Source organism: Tursiops truncatus, chromosome 14 (genome assembly GCF_011762595.2).
Source record: "Tursiops truncatus isolate mTurTru1 chromosome 14, mTurTru1.mat.Y, whole genome shotgun sequence".
Taxonomy (NCBI): Eukaryota; Metazoa; Chordata; class Mammalia; order Artiodactyla; family Delphinidae; genus Tursiops; species Tursiops truncatus.
In genome coordinates this window covers 78,693,470-78,718,688 of record NC_047047.1, presented here as the reverse complement: position 1 = coordinate 78,718,688, position 25,219 = coordinate 78,693,470, and positions in this window count along the sequence as shown.

Here is a 25,219-nt window from a genome sequence, read left to right as displayed (position 1 = left end):
TTTTCACAGTCTTCTGAAGATCACTTAACCTCAAAATTAATATGCTTGAAAGTTTGGTGAATTCATAGCCACAAAATTCCCAAGACCTTAATAAAAGCCAAAAACTATTTGAAGCAAATGAAAGTGCAAACAAGTGCTTCTTTCCATAATTGGTTTTGTAAATTCTAAAATAAATGATAGTGATAATTATTCTCTTCCCAACGTAAACCTCCACTGAAAAACTGAAGAAGTATTTATCTGTCCTGAAATTGTATCACTGAGCAAAAGAAAGGTCAGACATTAGTCTCATAAACAATAAAATGGCAATAGAAGGGATGGGATAAAATAAATGTCTCCAATCCTTTTTATTAATATTTATGTTGCAACTATATTTATTGTCAATGCGGGGATGATGGATTAAACGTGAAAGACCTGAACCATATGGACATGAGAGAGGGGCGATCTCCTGGGCATATATGAAGGGGACCTTGCTGGAACTGATAGAATATTGTTCATTATTATGTCAGAGGAATACATGAGGATAAGTAAACATTAGACATGCTAATTCGAAAACGGAATTTGAAATGTATGCCTATTAAGCAAAGTTAAAGACCAAAAGGGGAAGTGAAATTTTGTGGTTCCAGACCTTGGATACCAAAATCTGCAGAAACTCAAGTCCCTTATAGAAAATGGTGTAGTATTTGCAAATAACCTATGCACATCCTCCTGTATTCTTCATATCATCTCTAGATTACTTGATACCTAATATAATGTAAATGCCATGTAAATAGCTGTCAGGTGCACAACAAGTTCACATTTCGCTTTTTGGAAATTTTGGAAGTTTTTTGGCAAATATTTTTGTTCCAAGCTTGGTTCAATCTATGGATGTGGAACTGTAGACATGGAAGGCTGGCTGTGTACATCAACAGTTAAACAAAAGAGTGCAGAACGATATATCATATATATATAGTTAAATTACAGAAAACAGAATGCTGATTATGTATTGCTACTTCTTAAATGAATACTTATTGAGCTACTTCTTGAATTCACTACCTTACACTTGACTAAAGTAGACAATCTCCACCCCTACCCTATGTCCAGTCCCACCTTAGTTCCGTCAAAGTGTGCAACTATCTCAACCCTGACACTGAAAGTCCCAGTTTATTTGTATAATTTGGGTCTACTTTATGCATCCTGTATTCAGAATGATTTATTTTTCCTTACTAGCCTCTCCTTTCTACTCTTTTCATGCAAGGTGAATGTAACAATTAAATATAGAAATGTTATTTTTATTCATTTATCATTTTCAAAGCAAGTGAAGCTTTCTATAGTAGTAGACATTTTCTTTTCAATCCTTAGGGAAAAACTAGAATTTCTGTCCATAGAAGGGATCTAGATTTGTTAAAGAAAGACGAATTAGGGGAATAGTGAAAAGAACAGACTTGTTGAGATGAAAGTTTGTTTGGGGAGCAGACACGTGACTTGTGAGGTTGTTAGAAAGCCTGTAAAACTTGTTGGGCTCCAAATGCATAGGGCACATCCTGAACTCACCCATCCTCTGATTCCTACTTATCTTGTGTTTAGAGGAAGAACAAGATGCCAAGTTCAAGAGAAAGTCGCCTTTCCCCTGCACAAGGCTCATTTATAACTCTCCTACCAAAGCCAAACTTTATACAAAAATTGTTCAACTCTGTTTTGTTAGGAAATCCCTACTCCTTGGGGGTCACTCACGAAGGAGAAAGGAAAACATTGTGCTCTTCCTAGAGGTCAGACTGTGTCATTAACATCAAGCAGGGTGTTGCAGACATGGATCTGGAGATCTCAAGAGACATAAAGAATTTGGAGTCTCTCATGTGCATGTGGCACTGGAAGCCACAGTGATTAAGAGAGATCAGAAATAAACCCAAAGCCCTCTCCCGGGATAGACCTTGTTCTCTTAGGGTTAAAAAAAAAAAAAAAAATTGCAGAAGCGTATGGAGTCAATCCAGATAATCCTATTTTAAAACTCATGAACTCAAACACTTACATTACCAATCACGGGCATCACATCCCTAATGAATCCATCAGTCCTTTGTATCAAATAGATCAACTCAGTTGTAACTTTTATATTTTCTCTCAAATAGTTTGTCTTCTGCCTGCAGACAACTATCTCCCAAGCTCAATATATACAGACATCACCTCCTGAAGCCATGCACTCCAAGCCCCACTGCTTACTCTATCTATCTAATTCACAGTGCGTCTGGCACACCTGTTTTACCTGTTCAGGCCAGCATAGTTCTTCATGCAGGTGCCCTCACAGGACATTCGCCACACCACAGCAGAGAATGTAGCCCATCTGACAATCCATACGCTTCCCCCCAACTTGTTTCTGTTCATATGCACCCTATTCCTACAGTCCTTAACACTATTGATTATTGAATCCAAGAAATTGGCTTCATTCCCAAATCAGGATGGGGAAGTATCAATACAAGTCTACAAGACTATACCCTAAGGATGAGGGAAAGATCTCAGTTGTTAAGTACTGGATGTGAAGGGGCTTCTGCAATATTTAAAAGAGGTTGATGAGGTTACCAAATCCAGAAACAATCCAAAAACATTCTTAGTGTCTCAGGTGAATATAGATCAGCTATATATGATGCGATGCTCTTAAAACAGAAATGTGTACAATACACCAAGAAAAGCCAGACTAATGGCAAAGACCATAGGGTAGGGGTAGACATTCCACAACTGTTTGAAACCCAAACCTTAATTCTTGAACTCTGTGGGGAACAGACCCTGGTACTACTTGTGTTTCGTAAAAAGTGGGTGAGTTGGCAAACGTCAGGCTGGAGGGGCTCAGAATTTTAACTTATTTGACTACAGATTCCCTGATGCCCTGAGTCAGGAGTGAACTGAGATAGGAAGGCGATGGGCTAAAGACACAGAGACAGCTGTTTCCTAGCCAAGGAAGGCTCGGATACACCAAAGCCAGACTCAGACTGAAATAATTACGGAGACATATGAGAGAAGGACACAGAGAGTTTCAAGGCCCGAAGGAAAAAAGAAAAAGGTTAAAGATGAGTTGGTACTAGGTATGAGTGACAGGATTGAGATGTTTCTGTAAAAGGAGAAAGTGGCAGATATTAAGGAGCCAGGGAACTTCAAGCAGCAAAGGCAGAGAGTCATTAATAATGCAGCCGAAGTCCTGAGAAAAGCAGCAAATGTCACCTGAGAAAATTGACAGGACTCAGTTGAAGACTGGGAGGATTCCTCAATTGCTGGTGGAGCAGTAGGGACGCAACCAAAAGGCAGAAACAGCACAGCCAGAGGAGAGGCTGTAAGTGAAGACTCCCACTTCTGTATGACAGGCGCGATGTATAAATAACCCCTGGTCAGAGGGCGCTGTTACCCCTGGTCCAGGGTTAGAGAAAGACACTTCTCTCGGGACTCCTTGGCGTGCTAGGCCTTTGCCTACGTGTGCAGAGGCCCCAGGTTATGAATCATCCATTCTGAGATTTTTAAAGGTCGATCCCTTACTTGCTTGCTCAGGCACCTGTGCATTCATCCATCCATACACCCCGCGTGGAAGGCCCAGACAAATTGCAAATACGGTACATCTCCTGTAAGAATAAGGAACACTTATTCGCGATGTAGCCTCGGGGTGGGTGTCAGAAAAGGTTTCGAAGAGACTTGCCCAACGGGAACTTGACGGGTATGCAGACAGTGGGAGAAACAACAGCAAATGTGAGGCCCAGATGGGTGAAAAGAACAATCGAGGGAGATATCCCTGTGAGAGGGCATTCTTGGTGGCATGTTTCTCGAAAGTGGTATTGCAACAGTGGGAAGTAAACAGAGTAACTAGTCAGACAAAAATGAAACTGAATTCTTGTCTGCTCCCGACTAGCTAGCTTGTCAACTTTGGTCTCATTACATGAAATGGTTGAGTCAGCTCCCTTCTCCATAAATGGAAATGCTACCATTTTCCTCCCTGAGTTTTGGGAAATTTAAATGAGATCATGTATAGAGAAACTTGCACACTACCTGGCATGTTCCCATCCTGCTCCTGGCATCTATGGCTTCATGACAGCAAGATGTGTAGATGTGAAGTCCCACAACCCACCCCCTCTTCCATCCAAAGGGTCAGAAATAGAACACTGCAGCTGGCAAGGCTCAGTGCCGCTCCATGATTAGGGATGTGGGCTGAACTTGTTGGAAACATAAAGGAGGAACTGGCTGGCTCAGGGGTAGATCAGCATCATTGTGCCCGTCAGGGGGGAGTAAAGGTGCCTGAGGATCAGTAGGAATGAGAACTCAAGATGGAGAGATAAAGGGACATGAGGGACCCCCATGGCAGCGTGGTTTTGCTGATTACATGCTGGAGCGGTGGTCAGATTAAAGAACACTGGGGTATTTGTAAAAAAATAAAAATAAAAAATGAAGGTGTTTAACACGGAGAGAGTGTAACATTGAGTACTCAATATTTTGACTTTGGAAATCTGGTTTTGGTTTCACTGACCCCATCTAGTACAAAGGGTTTTCCCTGGCATCGAATTATTGGAAGAAATAAAACTTATTTATTCTTTACGTCATTACAACCTGAACATACTTCCAAAGCACAGGGACAGGCTGGCTCCACGCCACCACAGAAGGCTTTTACTGAAGAGGCAGTGACCCTTAATATTCATTAAGGTAGCTCCTGTGGACCTGTGTCCTTGTACTGGATCTTCGGTCCTCAAGAGAGAATTAATAGCACTGTGCTCCGAAGGCCATCAGGCTAGAACTGGGAGGGCTGTAAGCACCCTCCAAAGATGTAGCGCTGGGGAGACAGGCTCCTCTGCGCTGTAAGGGGTCAGTGGCTGACCAGCTGGGATGTAATGTGTGCACTAAACATCAAGGTGCTGTGAGAGAGAGGGAATCTGCTGTGAGGGAGAGGGAATCTACTGTGAAGTTCTTCAGATATTGCTCCCATCAGAGGAAAAAAATTCCTCCAAAGGACACATCCCTCCCTTTCTTACAGAGGCGTTCCCTGTAGGTATTGTCTCCACTTCCTTTTCCAATTTCTATTTCATTACTTCACTGAAATGTTGGTTGTCAAGATCACTAATGTCTTCCAGTTTGCCACACCTAAGGATCACCTCTCTGCCCTCATTACAAGCTCTCAGCAGCATTTCTACTGAACGCTAATCCTTTCTTGAAAATCTTTCTTTTCTGCGTTTGTGTGTTGCCACCCTCTTCTGACTGTGCTCAGCTCTATCCAGACCTTTCCGTTCAGTCTCTGGTCTGTGCAATCCCGGTTGCCCAGAGCTCATCGGAAGAATACTTTATGTTCCCTTCTTTCATTTAAATACCTTCTCTAGGTCATTTAATCAAGACCTATGACTTTAAAATGCCATCTCAGTGCTTATGACACCCTAATTAGTTCTATATGGATTTTTTCTTTATGTTTCCTTTCTTTTCTCATTTATGTTCAACTTTTCCTATAGGTTTTTAAACCTGTGAATTATCTTCATAATGTCTATTTTGAAGTTATTATCTGTTAGTTCCACTGTCTCTGTTATTTCAGAGTCTGCTCTATTGGTTGCTTTTGTTCCAGTTATGAGTCATAGTATCCTGCTTATTTGCATATCTGGTCTTTTTTTTTTTTTTTCTCCCTTGCGGCACGCGGGCCTCTCACTGCTGTGGCCTCTCCCCCTGCGGAGCACAGGCTCCGGACGTGCAGGCCCAGCAGCCACGGCCCACGGGCCCAGCCGCTCCGCGGCACGTGGGATCCTCCCGGACCGGGGCACGAACCCGTGTCCCCTGCATCGGCAGGCGGACTCCCAACCAGTGCGCCACCAGGGAAGCCCGATATCTGGTCGTTTTTTATTAGAAGTCAAATATTGTATATTTTGTCATGAGGATGGTTGGCTTTTGTTGTGATTTTTTTTTTTTTTTTTTTAAAGAATATTATGTACAATTTTATTGAAGTAGAAGAAGGAGTTATTCTATTTTTCTTTTGGTATGTGGGCCTCTCACTGTTGCGGCCTCTCCCGTTGCGGAGCACAGGCTCCGGATGCGCAGGCTCAGCGGCCATGGCTCACGGGCCCAGCCGCTCTGCAGCATGTGGGATCTTCCCGGACCAGGGCACGAACCCGTGTCCCCCGCATCGGCAGGCAGACTCTCAACCACTGTGCCACCAGGGAAGCCCTTGTTGTGATTTTTAAAAATGTATTCAGATTTTGTTCTGATGTACAAATACATTATTTTTAACCAATTAGAAGCCTGCTTTTAAGATGTCTCTTAGCTGGCCAGGAACAATTTTTCCTCCAGTGTTATTATAACCCTACTACTTCAGAGCACCCCCTTCTGTGGATTCTACTCAGTGTTCCCAACATTTCAAGTTTTTTCCACCCTGGCTGGTAGAGGCTATTTTCTTTCACTGAAAAATATTCCCAGCCTAGTTTAAACTCCAGGAATTTTAATTTTTTTCTTTTTGTCTATTCTTTGGCAGTGGTTCATTTTCTGGTTTTGGGTCATTTCTTCTCACTTTGTGAACTTAAAGCATCAAGGGACCTCATTGCCATTGTCTATGCTTCCTCTGTCACTGTCCCTGTCTGCGACATTTTTCGTACTCTCTTCCACATATTCTGGCCACCTCTTTATCCTCCCCAAACTCCAATATTTCCTCCTCAATTTATCAAGATTAACTAAGTTCTGCTTTGTTTTTTTTGTTTTGTTTTGTTTACATTTGTTTGTTAGTTTTCCATCTCTGTTTATTTTGCCCCATCTCCAGACAGTGGCAAGTTGATGCAGCCATAGGACTCACATTGTTCACTAGTCTTCACTCGTGGACCGGTCTTAACCTGCCTGTTACCTGTCTGAAAATTTGTCTCATTTGCTTTACCAGTTTCTACTTTTTTATGGTAGAAAAGAAATTCCAGTAACAGTTAATTCTTTATGGGCAAAATTGGCTCTTAATATATATTTAAAGAGCAAAGGCTTGAAGTGATAACATAGAAAAAATGTCTGAAAGCTACAGAAATAGATTATTTGAAAGATGAACTATCGTAAATTTAATATCTCCTGGCAGGTTAGGACTGGAAGGGACATGGAACTTTACCAATTAATTTCAGAGATTCAAAACTTGGACTAGAAAGGGAATATGATTTAGCCAAGATTAGAAAGTTCCCAAGCCAGAACTATAGGGCCAGCTCTCTTGACTTCATGGCCTCTGTGTATGTGTGTGTCTGTGTCTGTGTCTCTGTGTGTATTGCATCATACAACAGCATGATCTTTAACTACAGAGAGATTAATATAAAATTATACAAAAGAAATTTGGCTATTTTTATTTTTAATATCTTTGTCTTTAGAACATCTGTAAGGCTAGGGGGAAAATACCCACCAGAGGGCCCTCGCACTCTGGAGAAATAACTCTGCTCTAGCAAACCAAATAGTGCCCCTGCCATTTGCTCCTCTAGGCTATCACTATAAGTAGAAATGCATCACTATAAGTAGAAATGCACAGCAGATTCCAGAGGATGGAGCCATGAGTTGTCACAGACCAATAACACCCTTGCTGTCCTCAGTGCTATCGAGCTTATTTACTTTGCCCATAGGCCTGTCAACAGAAATTTTATGGTGGACTACTTTGTCTGAAGTTGAACACAGACTCACCTGCCATTTGAAAACTGAAGTTTTCCAATATATTTATCGAATCAGAACTCTGCTCTAAGGAAAATGCTGTTTGGGTGGAAAATATGTTATTACAATAATTGGAACTGTTGCTAATGTTTGTTTCCCACATAGACAAAGAGATGACTGCCTACCTGCCAAGATTCTGGAGGAGCTGAATAGATTCCTTTCCCTGACAAAACTCTCTCACCTGCTACCCTAAAATTCCACTTTTTGAGCTTATTTAAGCCTTTGAACTTATGAAAAGACTAATAAGCCTGGATAATGTCTCAACTCTGGCCATTATTAGTAAGGGTCTACTTCCATAGGAAAAAGAATTTAAAAAACAATCAGCAGAGTCTTGTATACCTAGAATTTTAGAAACGTTGGTCTAATATTTAACTCTCAGCAGTCCTTCCAAAACTCAGTGTTACATTAATAATCTGGCCTGATAATCTTCTGTCTGCTCTTGAGTTATCCCATCTGACATAATCCCAAGCCACTGATTTGGGGTCTGGCTTAATAAAAAGAAAAGGTCACCTCTCCTAATAATAGATAGGGCAGGGGCCCAGACATACAAAGGATCAATCATGAGACAGAGGTTTGGAGTACTAAAGAGACAAAAAAAATCAACTTAGGATCTTGCACATGAAATTTTACATAGTTCAGGTTAGTTAATACAGTCTAGCAGATGAAGGAGCAAGGTAAAAACCCACCAGACCAAACAAATGAAGAGGCAATAGGCAGACTACCTGAAAAGGAATTCAGAGTAATGATAGTAAAGATGATCCAAAATCTTGGAAATAGCATGGAGAAAATACAAGAAACGTTTAACAAGGACCTAGAAGACCTAAAGAGCAAACAAACAATGAGGAACAACACAATAAATGAAATTAAAAATTCTCTAGAAGGAATCAATAGCAGAATAACTTAGGCAGAAGAACGGATAAGTGACCTGGAAGATAAAATGGTGGAAATAACTACCACAGAGCCAAATAAAGAAAAAAGAATGAAAAGAATAGAGGAAAATCTTAGAGACTTCTGGGACAACATTAAATGCACCAACATTTGAATTATAGGGGTCCCAGTAGAAGAAGAGAAAAAGAAAGGGACTGAGAAAATATTTGAAGAGACTATAGTTGAAAACTTTTCTAACATGGGAAAGGAAATAGTCGATCAAGTCCAGGGAGTGCAGAGAGTCCTATAAAGGATAAATCCAAGGAGAGACACACAGAGACACATATTAATCAAACTATCAAAAATTAAATACAAAGAAAAAATATTAAAAGCAGCAAGGAAAAACAACAAATAACATACAAGGGAATCCCCATAAGGTTAACAGCTGATCCTTCAGCAGAAACTCTGCAAGCCAGAAGGGACTGGCAGGACATATTTAAAGTGATGAAGGAGAAAAACCTGCAGCCAAGATTACTCTACCCAGCAAGGATCTCATTCAGATCCAACGGAGAAATTAAAAACTCTACAGAGAAGCAAAATTTAAGAGAATTCAGAACCACCAAACCAGCTTTACAACAAATGCTAAAGGAACTTCTCTAGGCAAGAAACACAAGGGAAGGAAAAGACCTACAAAAACAAACCCAAAACAATTAAGAAAATGGTAATAGGAACACACATATCGATAATTACTTAAATGTAAATGGATTAAATGCTCCAGCCAAAAGACATAGACTGGCTGAATGGATACAAAAGCAAGACTTATATATATGCTGTCTATAAGAGACCCACTTCAGACGTAGGGACACATACAGACTGAAAGTGAGGGGATGGAAAAAGATATTCCATGCGAATGGAAATCAATAGAAAGCTGCAGTAGCAATTCTCATATCAGATAAAATAGGTTTTAAAATAAAGACTATTATAAGAGACAAAGAAGAACATATAACAGTTGTAAATAGTTATGCACCCAACATAGGAGCACCTAAATACATAAGGCAAATACTAAAAGCCATAAAAGGGGAAATCCACAGTAACACAATCATAGTAGGGGGCTTTAACACCCCACTTTCACCAGTGGACAGGTCATCCAAAATGAAACTAAATAAGAAAACACAAGCTTTAAATGACACAGTAAATAAGGTGGACTTCATTGATATTTCTAGGACATTCCATCCAAAAACAACAGAATACACTTGCTTCTCAAGTGCTCATGGGACATTCTCCAGGATAGATCATATCTTGGGTCACAAATCAAGACTTGGTAAATTTAAGAAAATTGAAATATCAAGTATCTTTTCCGATTACAACACTATGAGACTAGATATCAATTACAGGAAAAAAATCTGTAAAAAAATACAAACACATGGAGGCTAAACAATACACTACTTAATAACCAAGAGATCGCTGAGGAAATCAAAAAGTACCTAGAAACAAATGACAATGAAAACATGACGACCCAAAACCTATGGGATGCAGCAGAAGCAGTTCTAAGAGGGAAGTTTATACCAATACAATCCTACCTCAAGAAACAAGAAACATCTCAAATAAACAACCTAACCTTACACGTAAAGCAATTCAAGAAAAAAGGACAAAAAACGCCCTGAAGGAAAGAAATCATAAAGATCAGTTCAGAAATGAATGGAAAAGGGAATGAAAGAAACAATAGAAAAACTCTATAAAACGAAAAGCTAGTTGTTTGAGAAGATAAACTAAATTGATAAACCATTAGCCAGACTCATCAAGAAAAAAATGGAGAAGACTCAAATCAATAGAATTAGAAATGAAAAAGGAGAAGTAATAGTGACACTGCAGAAATACAAAGGATAATGAGAGATTACTGCAAGCAACTATATGCCAATAAAATGGGCAAGTTGGAAGAAATGAACAAATTCTTAGAATAGCACAACGTTCTGAGACTGAACCAGAAAGAAATAGAAAATATAAACAGACCAATCACAAGTAATGAAATTGAAACTGTGATCAAAAATCTTCCAACAAACAAAAGCCCAGGACCAGATGGCTTCACAGGCAAATTCTGTCAAACATTAAGGGAAGAGCTAACACCCATCCACCTCAAACTCTTCCAAAATATAGCAGAGGGAGGAACACTTCTAAACTCACCTACGAGGCCACCATTACCTTGATACCACCACCAGACAAAGATGTCACAATAAAAGAAAACTACAGGCCAATATCATTGATGAACATAGATGCAAAAATCCTCAACAAAATACTAGCAAACAGAATCCAACAGCACATTAAAAGGATCATACACCATGGTCAAGTGGGGTCTATCCCAGGAATGTAAGGATTCTTCAATATACACAAATCAATCAATGTGATACACCATATTAACAACTTAAGGAGAAACACCATATGATCATCTCAATAGATGCAGAAAAAACTTTCAACAAATTTCAACACTGATTTATGATAAAAACTCTCCAGAAAGCAAGCATAGATGTAACTTACCTCAACATAATACAGGTCATGTATGACAAACCCACAGCCAACATCATTCTCAATGGTGAAAAACTGAAACCATTCCCTCCAAGACCAGGAAGAAGAAAAAGTTGCCCACTCTCACCACTATTATTCAACATAGTTTTGGAAGTTTTAGCCACAGCAATCAGAGAAGAAAAAGAAATAAAAGGAATCCAAATTGGAAAAGAAGTAGTAAAACTGTCACTGTTTGCAAATGACATGATACTATACATAGAGAATCCTAAAGACACCACCAGAATACTAGAGCTAATCAATAAATTTGGTAAAGTAGCAGGATACAAAATTAATGCACAGAAATATCTTGCATTCCTATACACTAGTGATGAGAAAATGTGAAAGAGATATTAAGGAAACACTCCCATTTACCATGGCAACAAAAAGAATAAAATACCTAGGAACAAACCTACCCAAGGAGACAAAAGACCTGTATGCGGAAAACTATGATACTGAAGAGAGAAATTAAAGATGATACAAACAGATGTAGAGATATACCATGTTCTTGGATTCGAAGAATCAACATTATAAAAATGACTATACTACCCAAAGCAATCTACAGATTTAATGCAATCCCTATCAAACTACCAATGGTATTTTTCACAGAACTAGAGCTAAATTTTTCACAATTTGTATGGAAACACAAAAGAATCCCGAAGAGCCAAAGCAATCTTGAGAAAGTAAAATGGAGCTGGAGGAAACAGGCTCCCTGACTTCAGACTATACTACAAAGTTACAGTAATCAAGACAGTATGGTACTGGCACAAAAACAGAAATATAGATCAATGGAACAGGATAGAAAGCCCAGAGATAAACCCACACACATATGGTCACTTTATCTTTGATAAAGGAGGCAAGAATATACGGAGAAAAGACAGCCTCTTTAATAAGTGGTGCTGGGAAAACTGGACAGCTACATGTAAAAGAATGAAATTAGAGACTCCCTAACACCATATACAAAAACAAACTCAAAATGGATTAAATATCTAAATGTAAGGCCAGACACTATAAAACTCTTAGAGGAAAACATAGGCAGAACACTCTATGACATAAATCACAGCAAGATCCTCTTTGACCCACTTCCTAGAGAAATGGAAATAAAAACAGAAATAAATAAATGGGACCTAATGAAACTTAAAAGCTTTTGCACAGCAAAGGATACCATAAACGAGACACAAGTCGGAAAGACAACTCTCAGAATGGGAGAAAATATTTGCAAACGAAGTAACTGACAAAGGATTAATCTCCAAATATACAAGCAGCTCATGCAGCTCAATGTCAAAAAAACAAACAACCCAATCCAAAAATGGGCAGAAGACCTAAATAGACATTTCTCCAAAGAAGATATACAGACTGCCAACAAACACATGAAAGGATGCTTAGCATCACTAACCATTAGAGAAATGCTAATCAAAACTACTGTATCTCCTCACACCAGTCAGAATAGCCATCATCAAAGAAGCTACAAACAATAAATGCTGGAGAGGGTGCAGTGAAAAGGGAACACTCTTGCACTGTTGGTGGGAATGTAAATTGATACAGCCACTATGGAGAACAGTATGGAAGTTCCTTAAAAATCTAAAAGTAGAACTGCCATATGACCCAGCAATCCCAGTGCTGGACAAATACCCAGAGAAAGCCATAATTCAAAAAGAGTCATGTACCACAATGTTCATTGCAGCACTATTTACAATAGCCCGGGCATGGAAGCAATCTAAGTGTCCATTGACAGATGAATGGATAAAGAAGATGTGGCACATATACACAATGGAATATTACTCAGCCATAAAAAAACCAAATTTGAGTTATTTGTAGTGAGGTGGATGGACCTAGAGTCTGTCAAACAGAGTAAAGTAAGTCAGAAAAAGAAAAACAATTATCGTATGCTAACACATATATATGGAATCAAAAAAAAAAAAAAGGTTCTGACGAACCTAGGTGCAGGACAGGAATAAAGACGGAGATGTAGAGAATGGACTTGAGGACATGGGGAAGGGGAAGGGGAAGCTGAGACGAAGTGTGAGAGTAGCATTGACATATATACCTACCAACTGTAAAATAGATAGCTAGTGGGAAGCAGCCACATAGCACAGGGAGATCAGCTCAGTGGTTTGTGACCACCTAGAGGGGTGGGATAGGGAGGGTGGGAGGGAGACACAAGAGGGAGGAGATATGGGGAGATATATATATATATATATATATATATATATATATATATATCTGATTCATTGTTATAAAGCAGAAACTAACACACCATTGTAAAGCAATTATACTCCAATAAAGATGTTAAAAATAGAAAAATTTTAAAATAAAAATAAATAAATAAATAAGTGTAAAAAAAATAGGTCTGAAAAATGGAAAAGAGGTTTGGAAATTTAAAAATACAAGATTTTTAATTTTTTAAATTAAAGTTCTGTTTCTATTTATCAATCAACAAAAATAATGTCTAAATATTAAAGTAGTACAATATTATTATATTTTGAGTGTCTTCAATAAATAAATTAAAATTTTATATTGGATTTTATTTTATTTTTTTTTTACTCTCCTTTGGATCAATCAGTAAAAAGAGTGAGGTTTTATTACTCAACAAACAATGACTTATAGCATAAATGTCAGGGAAAGAAATTTCACTTGTCCCGAATTTCTTAGAAATAAAAAGAACAAAATCTGTATATTTTTATCCTGTCTCTAATAGGAGCATTCAAATAGTCCATTACACCCCAGCATTCTTTTAATGAACTTTAATGAGCCATTGATGCAGTCCAACAGTGTGCAATAAATGCCAAAAATATTTGTGCCTCTAAATCCCTTATTTAATTTGTGCCTCCATATCTAATTACTTGGCTTCCGAAACAGTCTTTCTATTTTTAATGTGCACAGCCCACATTCAAATGAGATCCATGGAACTAAAATACTAAGCCTTTAAGTTGAGATTTAAGGATATGTAAAAATCAGATTGCTAATTTCAAATGGAAGTATTATTTTCATACTAAAATTCTCACTCTCAGATTTAATTTGCTACAAAATACTTAGCCATGAAACTATATTAACATGAGTCATAAGACTCTCCAGACTAATGGAAATTTTATAGACAATATTGCAGAAAAGGAGGAAAAAAAACTTGGAAAATGAAGGAGAGAGAACAGCATTATTACATTAAGATTATTCCTTAAATGTAACCCTCTACCAAAAAATAAGATATATTTCAGATATCAAATGTGTTCTATAGGTGGGTGAAGAGAGATGGAGATTAATGGTAGAGATGCTGTTAATATTTATTAAAATGTTTTATCTTCCGATAAAAGGGATTCAATATAAAGGAGTAATACCATAAGTAAAAGTTTAACAGAGACATTTGGAGACATATTGGAGAATGGCTCTCTGTCCTTTGAGGATGATCTTCAGGTTTCTGAGCTCTGAAGAGCCTTGGCTACCATTTTCAAATTCATTCCATGAATGTTTATTGGACAGCATATGCTAGGAAGAGTTGTGGACAGGGGTGATACATAAAGATTATTGGGACATAGCCCTTTCTGTATGTTCACAGTGTACTAGGAATAACAAGGAGTTAAATAGCTGCATACAATGGAAAAAGACTTGAAATTTTGTGGTATATACATGATATTCTAAAAGCAAAGAAAATTAAAGAATGTATCCTGCTACTGAGAAATGAAAATGTAGAAGTCCCATAATTCTATGTAGTTAAAACCAGAGTTCTCAAACTCATTTGACCACATGTTATTTCTTCCTCACTATCCCTATTAACACCTGACAAAAATGTGTTCTTCAGACACATTTTTTAGAGAAAAGATGTGTGATAACTCTGGTTCTCCAGACTGGTTGATCAGCAGAAATACACAGGGACATTTCAGACCCTACCATGGAGGTGTTGATTCAGTGTTTTACTGTGTCTTTGGTAGGAACATAGCATTTGTATATATTAAAAAATAGTAATAATAGATGAAAGAAAAAAGTAAAAGGACAAAATAAGGGCAAAAGAAAGGAAATAAAGGCATATTTCAGATATTTTGGGGGTTCCATTCCAGACCATCACAATAAAGTGAATATCTCAATAAAGCAAGTCATACAAATGTCTTGGTTTCCCAGTGCATATAAAAGTTATGTTTACACTATACTGTAGTCTATTAAATGTGCAGTAGCATTGTGTCTAAAAAACCAATGTGCATCCTTTAATTAAAAAATGCTTTATTGCTAAATATTGCTAGCCATCATCTGTCAACACGAGGTTGCCATAAATCTTCAATGTATGAAAACAGCAATATCTGGGAAGCCCAATAAAGCAAAGTGCAATTAAAAGAGGTAACCTTGTACAATCATCCCTCAGTATTCATGGGGGATTGATTCAGGACCCCCCAAGAAACCAAAATCCACCAGTGCTCAAGTCCTTTATATAAAATGGCATAGTATTTGCATGTAACATTATATACTTCCTCTTGTATTCTTTAAATCACCTCTAGGTTACTTACGATAACTAATACAATGTAAATGCTATATAAATAGTTGTAAATACAATGTAAATGCTGTGTAAATTGTTGCCGTGAGTGACAAATTCTGATTTTGCTTTTTGGAATATTCTGGGTTTACTTTAATGTTTTTGAGACATGGTTGGTTGTATCTGCAGATGCAAAACCCACAGATACAGTCGACTGTGATAAAGTATGGTCATGTTTGGGAACTAAGATAAATTGAAAACTATAAAGGGAAGAGTGACATGTAATCAGATTCTAAGACTGGCTGGGCTCAAATCATGAAGAATATCACAAAACATAAGATTTAACCAGTAAGCAATTAAAAACAAAACATAGTTTAACAAAGTGTAATGTAATTAGATTGTTCTTCAGAATGACTGCTCTGGTAATAGGAAGATATGAGCAGGGAGAAACCTATTTTAACAATCCAGGTGTATAGTTTTGGCCCTGTTTTGAACCTATGGGTACTGAAAACGGTGAATGCCGGAAGCAATTCTGAGAAGGAATCATTAAGATGGATGACTTGGATTTGAGGGATCATGGAAGAGGAGATTTTGATGGTCATTGGAGTCTTTAGCATAAGCAAAATAATAATAATAATGGCAATGACATTAACTGAAGACAATGAAAGAGCTGAAAATATCAGGGTTTTTTTGAGAAAAGATAAGTCATTAATATTAAAGGAGAGTTTACTGTATGCCAATTACTTTTCTAAGTGCTTTACACATATTAAATCATTTAATCCTCAGAGCTATGCTGTGATGTAAGTGCTATTATTATTTCCAAAATATCAAGGAAGAAAGTGAGTAAAAGGGGTTTAGTAATTCACCCAATATTAAAAGTTATTAAGTGGCAGGAACAAGGACTGAGACTGATTTAGTCTAACTCTAGAATATGTGCTAATGCACTACTGATGCTAATTCAAGCGCCTATTGGTTTTCATTAAACAGTAGCCAGGAGTTTCTCTCTTTGTCTCTGCTTCTTTAAAATACACAAGACCATCTAAAGCAATAATCATAACTATATATTTGGGGGGTTTTAATATATGTATTGAATAAATGCAATATTTATAAAAATAATACTTCAAATTTGGCAAGGAAGGAATGGAGATATACAGAAATAATGTTTATGCATTTTACTGGAACAAAGTAAGTATAAAGCTGAAGTAGATTATGATAAATTAAGATGTAAACTATCAGCTCTAGAGAAATTTTAAAAGACAGTAAGGAAATAATTTAAAACTTATAATTACTTGGTCAAAGTACAAATTTCCAGTAATAAGATAAATAAGTCCTGGGGATGTAATGTTCAGAATAATGACTATAGTTAACAATATTGTATTGTAAATTTGAAGATTGCTAAGAGAATAGATCTTAAAAGTGCTCATCAGAGAAAACAATTTTAACTCTATATGGTGATTGATGTCAGCTAAACTTTTTATTGTAATCACTTTGTAACATACACATATATCAAATCATTAAGTTGTGCACTTAAAATAGTATGTTATATGTCAATTATATCTTAATATAATTAATATTAATATAGAAGGCATCAAAATATTACAATGTAAAACATTCACTTAATATTATTACAAGGATTTGGCTCACATGATTATGGAGTCTGGCAAGTCCAAAATCCGCAGAGTCAATGTCCCAGTTCAAGTTCAAAGGCCAGGAGGCTGCTATAAAACCAGGAAGAGCTGATGTTCCAGTTTGAATGCTGTGAGGCAGGAAAATTCTGTTTTATTTGGGAGAGGACAATCTACTGAGTCTACCAATTAAATATTAATCTTATCCAAAAACACCCTTGAGGAAACATCCACTGTTTGACCAGATATCTAAGCATGTCATAGCTCAGTCAAATTGACAGATTAAAATTAACCATCGTAGTGTATGTTCTAATTTTGTGATTCTATTTTGCTTTTTAATGTCCTTAATTCTACCAGTTGCTTCCAGGACAGACTTCTCTCCTCATGCCTATTTTCTCCCATATCCTATTGTACGTCTGATATTTGCTTTATACGTCTTCTATGAATATCAAACTGCATGGCCAAGGCAGAAGACTCATTCCTACTAGTTTCATTAAGGACAATGAAGGAATCCAAAAGTGATGGGAAATGGCTGAGATTTCACAGTATTATGATAAATTATTTATAGACAATAGCAAATTCACATACTATGATTACATGAAAGATATAGTTTTCGTACCTAGAAAGTTCTACGATATTTAAAGATTAACTATAAACTCATTTTGAATTTGGAACTCAGTTCTTATCAGCATGGCTTTTACAATATTTAAAAAATGACAAACAAAAAGCCCAGAATATACTAGTTGTTTGGAAATATCCTGGCTATTTGGTGTAACACCTCCAAATGACTGATTCAATCTTTTTTTTTAAATTTTGGGTATTCTAGTATCTTCCAACTCAGTAACAGCCACCCCCTCCCACCATCTCTCTCTCTCTCTCTCTCTCTCTCTCACACACACACACACACACACACACACACATACACACACACACACACCCCAGGAAAAGAGTCAGAGATAAATATTTCAATTACTCTATGAAATTTAGCATTTAACCTGCGTATATAAAATAATTCATACATACGTGCAATCACCGTAACTGGGGTTCTTATGATTATGGAATATATGACTTCTGTGGTTATTTCATTCTTATGTCCTCTGTGTTGTAGGTACTTATATAAATTTTAGAGAAGGAAGCATTCATATATTTGATGAAAAAGTGTCACAGGAAAGCAGAAAAAACATTTGATGGACTTACTCCAACTAATGTACATCAAACAAATTGGTTTGAATGCTATTAATACAAAAGAGCAAGACAGGTCTTTCAGTTCAAAAATTTAAGTCAGTAAGTAATTATTGAGCATATTACAGTGGCAAGGTCCTAGAAAGATATTAAAAGACAAAAACCAGTGCTACATTTCTTCAAGAATAACTCAGTCTATGGAAGATTGGGTGAGAAAATAATGACAAAAGCATGACAAATATTGTATAAACATATCTGTACGTGTGTGTGGGAGAGAGTGAGAGAGATTTAACTTTAAATTTGCAAGAAGGTGTCCTCATTTGCTTAGCTAATTAAAAAAATTAATTAAATATGTAACTTTTGAAATGGGCCTTAAAAGTTTGAATGTGGAGATGTGAGAAGGAAAACAAAAAGTTCCCTTCTTCAAAAAGCTTCAAAAAGTTGAAGCTACAATGTAAGGAAATATTGGAGAGAATCACTGTTTTGACTGATGGGTTGTGTTTTATTCTGACTTAGCTTGTGAAGTCAATAAAAACAAGCAAAGAAAAAAAGGCTCTAGAGGACACAGACTCAATAAGTAAAGATGACTATAATAATGCTTGATATCTTTTCACCGTCCTTGTGATAAATTTTCCTTTGAGATAAATCTCAGATTACAAAGAACCCCATTGTTAATAATACTTTTGAAATTACTCTAAAGGAAAATTAATGCATTTCTGAATAAGACCTATGATACGTGCCTATTTCCTTAATCTTGCAGCCAAAAATCTTCCTAAAAGCAACTGCCTTCCATCAGGGTCATTCTAGGTCTGCAGTTCTGTATCTATGAAACCAAGATTAGATACCCTTTCTTGTGTCATAAACATGTTTATAAGTTTCCTCTACCATGGTCACTCTAAGGACACACTTGAGTTTACTCCAAGGGGAAAGTGAAGCCTATCATTTGATTTTACATTGTAGTATATTATGCACTATCTTTGTGATATGTGTTACATTTGTCATAAGTTCAGAGGACAGCCAATGTGAAGATGAATGGAAGATCTGTGCTTTAACTCTGATTGACAGGGGCAAAGCTGATCGATGGTATTTCTTTTAAAATTATCCCCTTCTTTTGCCAGATATATTCATGTTTCTAGGAACCAAGTCATCTATTCTTTACATTAATTACCTTTCAACAAGTAGCATCTCCCTTTTAAAAATAGTACATTTAATATATAATTTATTAAAAGATGTGTTGTGACTTGAAGCAGTGGATCAGTAACATTGCTACTGTCAATTCAGTTGGAAGGGAAATAAAGTACCCATTATGAAAGGATGGATGAATAGACGTAATTAGATGAATGTGTGAATGAATGAATTCAGAATTCTAGCGTATTTAGGAAATCCTCATGTGGTTTAGAGGATTGTTGAATTCAGATAAATTTTATAAGCAAGTGAACATAGTATCTCCCATTTCTTTGGAGCTCTCTGCCTTTACCTAGTTCCTCTTTCTAGCGTGAATAAGAAGCATGTTATCACATACACTTAAATATGTATCACAATTTAGACAATTTCAGAAAATATAAAATGTCCACATTAAAAAAATTTAGAAAAAGACAGAGTATCCCAAATATTATATGTCCTTGGCATAGAATCTAAAAATTTCTACTAACCTAATTTGTTCATATAACTTCTACATACAATGTCTTATTTAATCTACAGAGAAAGGAAATAGCTTGCACAGAGGTTAGACTTATAGTAAAAGGCAAAGCAAAGATTTAAGCCAGAATCTGATTCCAAAGGCCGTATATTATCCAAATTAGCATGCTTCTCCAGAGCATCGGAAAGTATTTTCTCCTTCTAAATTACTTATATGAAGGAAGACAAATGTAGCTAATACCTACCCCACTGATAAATATTGCCTTATACTTTCAATTCGATTATACTTATAACTTTGAGTGCACAAATGCAGAAGTTCCCACAGATATCTTAGTGTATTATATTATTTGTTGATGTTATTGTTATATAGTATTAAATGATCACATCTTGATAAATTAAAACCTGCTCCTGAGTGTTGTAAGCTGATGTTTGAAACAGCAGTGTGCATTTTGTCAATTAGAATTTCATAATTCCCAGAGGATGACTGACTGTAACATAATAATTTTATTATTTTTTCTTTTCCATTATGGTTTATTACAGAATATTGAATACAGTTCCCTGTGCTATACAATAGGACCTTGTTGTTTATCCAGTCTATATAAAATAGTTTGCATCCGCTAACACCGAACTCCCAATCCAACCCTCCCCTGTCTCCCCTCCCACTTGGCCACCACAGGTCTGTTCTCTATGCCTGGAGGTCTGTTTCTGTTTCGTACGTTAAGTTCATTTGTGTTGTATTTTAGATTCCACATATAAGTGACATCACATAAAGTAACTTTAAACATAGACAAAGAGATGAAAGAGAAAGAAAGGTAACTGAAGCAACATGTAGAAGGAGTTGACAATCTTGAAGGAGAAGTTGAAGAAAGGGGAGTAAGAGCTCAAGTCCCGGGATGAATGGAAGGGGATTAAATTTAAGGAACAGGTAGAAGGTTTGGCTAAAGTCTGAAGGGAGAGTGTCTTTTTTTTTTTTTTTTTTACAAGTATATAAAGTGCAATACAGCAACTTCTTCCTTCTTCAAAAGTATAAGCCTTTCAAATACGGCATCTCTCACTTTTAGTTGCTAGCCTCAGTGTATCTTGAGCCTCATCTACTTTTCTTTTCTTTCGAGGCTCAGTTGGTGAAATGGTGTCCCTCCTCCACATCATCAAACCCTTTAGCCTTCCCCTCATCACTTTCCAGTTGTTTGGTTACAAAGGCATATGGCGCAGTCCATCTTTTATTCTTTCCCCTGTATTTTCAACACTACCACTTCTATGACCGACATTGTTGAGTAGCTTAAAGTACTGACTCTGAGGCCCAAATGCCTTTATTCAAACTCCGATTCTACCATTTACCAGATGAGTAACCTGGGGCAAGTTATTTAATCCTTCCATGCCTCGAATTATTCATTTATAAAATAGAGATGACAAAGCTAACCCATGGAAAATGCTTAGAAAAATATCTATTACACATTAAAATTCAATAAATATATTTTACTGTATCTTGTCTGTCACCCTTCAATTTTTTATTTTTTTAAATTTATTTTATTTATTTATTTTTTTATTGGAGTATAATTGCTTTACAATGGTGTGTTAGTTGCTGCTTTATAACAAAGTGAATCATTTATACATATACATATGTTCCCATATCTCTTCCCCCTTGCGTCTCCCTCCCTCCCACCCTCCCTATCCCACCCCTCCAGACGGTCACAAAGCACCGAGCTGATCTCCCTGTGCTATGCAGCTGCTTCCCACTAGCTATCTACCTTACGTTTGGTAGTGTATACATGTCCATGCCTCTCTCTCACTTTGTCACAGCTTACCCTTCCCCCCCCATATCCTCAAGTACATTCTCTAGTAGGTCTGTGTCTTTATTTCTGTCTTACCCTAGATTCTTCTGAAATTTTTTTTTCTTAAATTCCATATATATGTGTTAGCATATGGTATTTGTCTTCTCTTTCTGACTTACTTCACTCTGTATGACAGACTCTAGGTCTATCCACCTCATTACAAATAGCTCAATTAGTGAAAGTGGGGTGTTAAAGTCCCCTACTATGATTGTGTTACTGTCGATTTCCCCTTTTATGGCTGTTAGTATTTGCCTTATGTATTGAGGTGCTCCTATGTTGGGTGCATAAATATTTACAATTGTTATATATTCTTCTTGGGTTAATCCCTTGATCATTATGTAGTTTCCTTCTTTGTCTCTTCTAAGAATCTTTATTTTAAAGTCTATTTTGTCTGATATGAGAATTGCTACTCCAGCTTTCTTTTGGTTTCCATTTGCATGAAATATCTTTTTCCATCCCCTTACTTTCAGTCTTATGTGTCTCTAGGTCTGAAGTGGGTCTCTTGCAGACAGCAAATATACAGATCTTGTTTTTGTATCCATTCAGCCAATCTGTGTCTTTTGGTGGGAGCATTTAGTCCATTTACATTTAAGGTATTTATCGATATTTATGTTCCTATTCCCATTTTCTTAATTGTTTTGGGTTCGTTATTGTAGGTTTTTTCGTTCTCCTGTGTTTCTTGCCTAGAGAAGTTCCTTTAGCAGTTGTTGTAAAGCTGGTTTGGTCGTGCTGAACTCTCTCAGCTTTTGCTTGTCTGTAAATTTTTAATTTCTCCATCAAATCTGAATGAGATCCTTGCTGGGTAGAGTAATGTTGGCTGCAGGTTTTTCTCCTTCATCACTTTCAATATGTCCTGCCAGTCCCTTCTGGCTTGCAGAGTTTCTGCTGAAGGATCAGCTGTTAACCTTATGGGGATTCCCTTGTGTGTTATTTGTTGTTTTTCTCTTGCTGCTTTTAATATGTTTTCTTTGTATTTAATTTTTGACAGTTTGATTAATATGTGTCTTGGCGTATTTCTATTTATCCTGTATGGGACTCTCTGTGCTTCCTGGACTTGATTTACTATTTCCTTTCCCATATTAGGGAACTTTTCAACTATAATCTCTTCAAATATTTTCTCAGTCCCTTTCTTTTTCTCTTCTTCTTCTGGAACCCCTATAATTCGAATGTTGATGTGTTTAATGTTGTCACAGAGGTCTCTGAGACTGTCCTCAGTTCTTTTCATTCTTTTTTCTTTATTCTGCTCTGCAGTAGTTATTTCCACTATTTTATCTTCCAGGTCACTTATCTGTTCTTCTGCCTCAGTTATTCTGCTATTGATCCCATCTAGAATATTTTTAATTTCATTTATTGTGTTGTTCATCATTGTTTGTTTCACCTTTAGTTTTTCAGAGTCCTTGTTAAATGTTTCTTGCATTTGCTCTCTTCTATTTCCAAGATTTTGGATCGTCTTTACTGTCATTATTCTGAATTCTTTATCAGGTAGACTGCCTATTTCCTCTTCATTTGTTAGGTCTGGTGGGTTTTTTTCTTGCTCCTTCATCTGCGGTGTGTTTTTCTGTCTTCTCATTTTGCTTATCTTACTGTGTTTGGGGTCTCCTTTTTGCAGGCTGCAGGTTCATAGTTCCTGTTGTTTTTGGTGTCTGTTCCCAGTAGCTAAGGTTGGTTCAGTGGGCTGTGTATGCTTCCTGGTGGAGGGGACTAGTGCCTGTGTTCTGGTGGATGAGGCTGGATCTTGTCTTTCTGGTGGGCAGGTCCACATCTGGTGGTGTGTTTTGGGGTGTCTGTGGACTTATTATGATTTTAGGCAGCCTCTCTGCTAATGGGTGGGGTTGTTTGGCATAGGATGTCCAGCACTGTAGCTTGCTGGTCGTTGAGTGAAGCTGGGTGCTGGTGTTGAGATGGAGATCTCTGGGAGATTTTTGCCGTTTGATATTATGTGGAGCTGGGAGGTCTCTTGTGGACCAGTGTCCTGAAGTTGGCTCTCCCACGTCAGAGGCACAGCACTGACTCCTGGCTGCAGCACCAAGAGTCTTTCATCCACACGGCTCAGAATAAAAGGGAGAAAAAGTAGAAAGAAAGTATTAGTAGAAGTAGAAAGAAAGAAAGAAAGGAGGGAGGGAGGATTGAAGGAAGGAAGGGGAGAAGGAAGGAAAAAAGAAAGAAAGATGATAAAGTAAAATAAAATAAAGATAAAATATAATAAAGTTATTAAAATTAAAAAATAATTAAGAGAAAAAAAATTAAAAAAAAAAAGGCGGACGGATAGAACCCTAGGACAAATGGTGGAAGCAAAGCTATACAGACACAATCTCACACAGCAGCATACACATACACACTCACAAAAAGAGAAAAAGGGGGGAAAAAATATATATATCGTTGCTCCCAAAGTCCACCTCCTCAGTTTGGGATGATTCGTTGTCTATTCAAGTATTCCACAGATGCAGGGTACATCAAGTTGATTGTGGAGCTTTAATCCGCTGCTTCTGAGGCTCCTGGGAGAGATTTCCCTTTCTCTTCTTTGTTCTCACAGCTCCCGGGGCTCAGTTTTGGATTTGGCCCCGCCTCTGCGTATAGGTCACCGTAGGGCGTCTGTTCTTCGCTCAGGCAGGACGGGGTTAAAGGAGCCGCTGATTCGGCGGCTCTGGCTCACTCAGGCCAGGGAAGGGAGGGGCACGGAGTGAGGGGCGGGCCTGCGGCGGCAGAGGTCTGCGTGACGTTGCCCCAGCCTGAGGCGCGCCGTGCGTTCTGCCGGGGGAGTTGTCCCTGGATCCCGGGACCCTGGCAGTGGCGGGCTGCACAGGCTCCCCGGAAGGGGTATGTGGATAGTGACCTGTGCTCGTACACAGGCTTCATGGTGGCGGCAGCAGCAGCCTTAGCGTCTCGTGCCCATCTCTGGGGTCTGTGCTTTTAGCCGCGGCTCGCGCCCGTCTCTGGAGCTCTTTTAAGCAGCGCTCTTAATCCCCTCAACTCGCGCACCAGGAAACAAAGAGGGAAGAAAAAGTTTCTTGCCTCTTCGGCAGGTCCAGACTTTTTCCTGGACTCCCTCCCAGCCAGCCGTGGCGCACTAGCCCCTTCAGGCTGTGTTCACGCCGCCAACCCCAGTCCTCTCCCTGCGCTCCGACATAAGCCCGAGCCTCAGCTCCCAGCCCCCCCCCCCCCCCCCACCGCGGGTGAGCAGACAAGCCTCTCGGGCCGGTGAGTGCCGGTCGGCACCGATCCTCTGTGCGGGAATCTCCCCGCTTGGCCCTCCGCACCCCTGTGGCTGTGCTCTCCTCCGCGGCTTCGAAGCTCCCCCTCCGCCACCCGCAGTCTCCGCCCGCGAAGGGGCTTATAGTGTGTGTAAACCTTTACTCCTCCACGGCTCCCTCCCACTGTTGCAGGTACAGTCCCTATCCTTTTGTCTCTGTTTATTCTTTTTTCTT